This window comes from Myxocyprinus asiaticus, chromosome 12, assembly GCF_019703515.2.
Source record: "Myxocyprinus asiaticus isolate MX2 ecotype Aquarium Trade chromosome 12, UBuf_Myxa_2, whole genome shotgun sequence".
Taxonomy (NCBI): Eukaryota; Metazoa; Chordata; class Actinopteri; order Cypriniformes; family Catostomidae; genus Myxocyprinus; species Myxocyprinus asiaticus.
In genome coordinates this window covers 28990880-28996026 of record NC_059355.1, presented here as the reverse complement: position 1 = coordinate 28996026, position 5147 = coordinate 28990880, and the positions used below count along the sequence as shown (strand labels likewise).

Below are 5147 nucleotides of genomic sequence, written 5' to 3'. Positions count from 1 at the left end.
GAGGTCAATAGAGAATGGCCAGACTGCTTTGAACTGACAAAGTAACTCAGATAACCACTCTAGCATCTCAGAATGCTATTCTGAGATTATATATATATATATATATATATATATATATATATATATATATATATATATATATATATACTGTATATCATTTACATATTTTCTTTTAAGAAGTCTCTGAACCATGCCAAAGCCTTTACACTGTGCTATGGTTTATATGCTACATGCTGAAGGACCCAAGTTGCCTGTCTAATATGACACCATCAGATGGACCAAATTGGATGAAATATTTGCAGGGTGAATATAGCATGGCGGATTGTGTCTAATTACATTGTAGTGAACTCTGCATACTGAAGACCTGAGAAAAAGCTTAAGGATTTGTTTAAGGCACACACTGGCTACCACTAATACTGTGCCACAGGCTGTGGCTAAAAGCTGGAAAATGCTGCCTTTGGAGGCTGTGTACGGAAGGTGACATACAAACTGTTCTAAGACTAGTTTCCTTAAAAGGTACAGTACATTCATTCAAAAGTGCTATTGGTTAAGCTATTACCTGATTAGGCAGCAATGCTGCTGTCTTAGCTTACAGATGCAGCCACTGTGTATTCTAAACACATTAGGGGTCGTTCACATCAAACGCATTTTTGTATCCGTCCACGCTGTTTTCAAATTGTTTTCCGATGTAAACATGCACTAGACACAGTGGTGGACAAAGTACACTAATCCTGTAGTTGAGTAAAAGTAGATCCCCTAATGAAATATTACTCCAGTAAAAGTAAAATTACATCGTTTAAATTTCCACTTGAGTAAAAGTACAAAAGTACTTGCTTTCAAATGTACTTAAGTATCAAAAGTAAAAAGTACTGGTCTATTAAAAGGATAGTTTACCCAAAAATACAAATCCTCTTATCATTTACTCACCCTCATGCCATTACAGATGTGTATGACTGTCTTCCATCTGCAGAGCTAGGGATGCACCGATCCGATACCTGGATCGGTGTAGGCTACGATACTGACATTTTTAAACGGATCGGGTATCGGTCCGATGAGCCCGATCCAAATCCGATACTGTGTGTTAGTCATGTTCGTTACTGTCAACCTAAAAAAAATGACATAAAAGAACCATTAAAACATATTTGAAGTAGTTCACATGACTCATGCATTTTATTCAAAGCCACTTGAAGACGTGCGATAGCTCTGTGAATCACAAAAGGCTGTGTTTAATAAGTAAATATATAAAACGTACACGCAGCTCCAGCTCGCTATTGAACGGCGCTGCTCTGTTTACACACACTCGCGTCTATTTTTAGCCTTCACGCGGTGCACAATATTTGAGCGCTACTCACGAACAACATCTCAGATGTAGATGCTCAATAGTTTGGTTCACTTATAATATGCATTTAGAATGGCACTGGAGGTGCTTTATTTTACCAGAATTGGAATAAGAAGCGAATTAAACTACTGTGAACTTGCCTACAAACAGACACATACAGGACTGGAGAGTTCAGAATGTCAAAATAAAAGCGTGAGGGTTTCACGGTGTCACGGAGAGACTCACAGAGGCAGAGATATGAACTCAGAAGCAGGGTTTATTGAATAGATGATTATAACAGTGATATAAACATTGTGAGTAAATCCAGTTGAGCAGAGTGACAAACAGCAGGTGAGTAATATCCAGACAGGGTATAGACACGATGAACAGATAACTCACAACAGTCTTATGATACTTGCAGGCAATAATGACGACACAGGTATGTTTGACATATTAAAAAGGTCTGCAGTCTCAGAGATACTATCGATGAGAACAGACAAAGAGTGTGTGTGAAAGTGGGGTATATATGCAGTCCTTGATTAGCCACTAATGGTATGCAGCTGCATGTAAAGAGTGAGCGCTATGACAGCAGTGAGGGAGAAAGACAGAGAGAGACAGGTGGATCCGTGACAAAAGGTGCACGATTGAGATATATTACAATATATTACTATTATAATATAATTTATTATTATTACCATTTGTTTACAAATTCTAATAATTTTTAAGTTGAATGGGTTCCAAAAAATAACTGTGTGAATGAAAAGTGAGCTGATATCTTACAACTAAATTGAACAAAAAAGAGATCTGAATCCTTTAAAGTCCAGATACAAGTTAAAAAAAAAAAAAAAACGCTTCTTTTCTACTGATGACTTATACTGGATTTACTGTTCTGCTACATTATCCAGTATACTAGCTAATGTTTTTCTTAATAAGCTATACATTTATATTGAAATAATGTGTAGTTAGAGGTTTGTGTTTCTTTACATATTATAGAGTACACCCAATTAGCTCCACACAATAATGTAAAGATATTCTAAACTCATTATGCATAAAAACAACACTGGTATCGGATCAGGATCGTATTGGCCGATACTGAGATTTCCGATATCGGAATCGGATCGGAAGAGAAAAAGTGGTATCGGTGCATCCCTATGCAGAACACAAAGACTTTTAGATTTATCTCAGCTCTCTTGGTTCATTCAATGCAAGTGAATGGTGGCCAGAACTTTGAAGCTCCAAAAGCACATAAAGGCAGCATAAAAGTAATCCATATTTTTGTCCACTGGCAAAATCCATTTCTTCAGAAGAGATATGATAGGTGTGAGTGAGAAACAGATCAATATTTAAGTATTTTTACTATAAATCCCCACTTTAACTTTCTTCTTTTGGCTATTCACATTCTTCGTGCATAGCGCCACCTTCTGGGCAGGGAGGAGAATTTATAGTAAAAAAGGACTTAAATATTGATCTGTTTCTCACCCATCTGTTTTTTGTGTGTGTGTGTGTGTGTGTGTGTGTGTGTGGGCAGGTTTGGGTGGTTTATGAGGACGATTTTTTAGGTTACAAACTGGTATTTACAAGGGTATTATACTATAAATGTGGTTTATGAGGACATTTCTAGTGTCCCCATAATTCAAATCTCTTAAAATAAACATACTAAACAAGTTTTTTGTGAGGATTAGGTTTAGGGGTAGGGTTGGGGATAGAATCTATAGTTCGTACAGTATAAAAATCATTATGTCTATGGAGAGTCCTCATAAGGATAGCCACACCAACGTGTGTGTGTGTGTGTGTGTGTGTGTGTGTGTGTGTGTGTACCATGTTTATACTATATTGTGGGAACCAAATGTCCCCACAAGGATAGTAAAACCTGAGAAAACCTACCTTGTGGGGCCCAGCCAGCGGTCCCCATGAGGGAAATGGCTTATTAAATATACTAAACGAAGTTTTTTTAAAAATGTAAAAATGCAAAAATGTTTCTGTGAGGGTTAGGTTTAGGGGTAGGGTTAGGGTTAGGGTACAGAAATTATCGTTAGATCTGTATAAATCCATAAAATGTATGGAAGTCTATGGAGAGTCCCCACAATTATATAAAAACATGGTGTGTGTGTGTGTGTGTGTCATGTTCCTGACTGTATGCATGTTTCATACTTGATAAGAAGTCTTCTTCATCAGAAGTTTAGGAGGTATCACCTGGTGATCGGGATCTGATCTCTACTCCCAGATGGTCTCTGATGTAGTCCTGACCTGAAATTTAATCATCTTTAATTGCTACCAATCGATTCAAACTTTTTTGCAAACATGCAATGCATTTTCCACATTTAAATTATAAAATGAAAGCACCGCTCTTAACAACACAACAGAAACAAGCATGGTTAAACTAATGCAACTTGATGTGAATGCAATGGTACAGTATGATTATTTGAGTTATATGATTATTCATCTTATAAAACTGGCATACATTAAAGCAAGGATGACCTATAATGAAGACATTAACCAAAAGATTGGCCTCTGTTCTCAGGACTGGTATTCTTCATAAATGTCAGGTCAGTGCATATTGTGTTTTAATTTGTTACGATATCTGTTGGCCAAACAATGGTTATCTTTGTAAATTACCAATTACTAAACCTTTGCTATTTTATCAATCATTTTGTGTTTCATAATTGTTTTACCGTTGCAACAACATACCCCACTAGGTCAACGTGTTTAATTGAACTGTTTTAACGGCCGAAGATGCTAGACAGATATACTGTAGATTGCAAAAAAGATAGCCAAATCTGGTTTCAAGCTTTAGCCTAGCTGTTAATTTTATGATTTGATAATTTCTAAAACAGAGATCAATACAATTTCTTACATATAAATAGAAATAAGCTTAATAAACTGTTCTCGGCTCTTTACACGTGTGTGTCTATAGCCTACATTTCCCTGCAAACTAATCTGCATTGGCAGGAGTGCATTGATTAGACTCCTGCTAGCAAGTGCATTTGTGGCAGTTTTATTAATATAATATTAAAAGTTACTTACCTTGATGTGTTTTTCAAGTTTGACGGCGGGTTCTTGAAAGTCGATATCGTCATCGTGTATTTTCTAGGCAAGCACAGAAGATATTTAATTTAAAAATGGCACCGCTATTGGCGCTCAAAAGCATTGTACAACGCTATATCTGAATGGTAACCTTCATTCTGCGGAAACTCTCGCGAGACTCGTATTTGTTGCTGGGTTACGGTTATAGTCTCGCGAGAATAAGAACTACCAGTCTATTTTTGTTTAACGCTAACTTTATTCGTTTCAAAGTAGCGTGTAAAACGTAAGATATTATGCTTTTGAATGTAGTGAAAGTAAAAGTTAATAAAAATACTAAAAGTACAGATACAGTACGCTGTGCTGCGTCTCACTGTTTTTGTCTCCTGTGCAAAAGCGCGTTTTTTTAGGCAGGGTGTCAAGTTAAAAAGAACTTGAAATGGTAAAAACATGTATTGAGACAATGGGTATGTGCCAAAACCAAGTGAGCTTCCTCCGGAGGCAGCATTTTAAGAAAGACGTCAGTGCGCTCCGACAGGAAGGCTGTTCCAAAAGGTAGATTCCGATACTGATGTTGAATCGAAAATATCGATCCTCACAAAAAATGACGATTCTAAAAAAAATAAAAAAATAAAAAATTATATATATATATATATATATATATATATATATATATATATATATATATATATATATATATATATATATATTGTATTTTTATTTTTTTTAAATAGGGATATTATTATTTGGTTACCATGAACATGAACAATAATCATAAGCTTCAAAGTGAAATAAAAAGGATTAGGCG

General features: G+C 35.9%; 1 long non-coding RNA gene across 1 annotated transcript; it reads right to left on the bottom strand.

Moving 5' to 3' along the window:
• Window positions 1–1049: 1049 nt before the first annotated feature.
• LOC127449370 (uncharacterized) lies at window positions 1050–4478 on the bottom strand. Its single transcript, XR_007898724.1, has 3 exons — window positions 4343–4478; window positions 3512–3565; window positions 1050–1105 (listed from the first exon to the last, which is right to left on the bottom strand). It is a non-coding gene; the product is annotated as an uncharacterized LOC127449370 (long non-coding RNA).
• Between the last annotated feature and the right edge of the window lie 669 nt (window positions 4479–5147).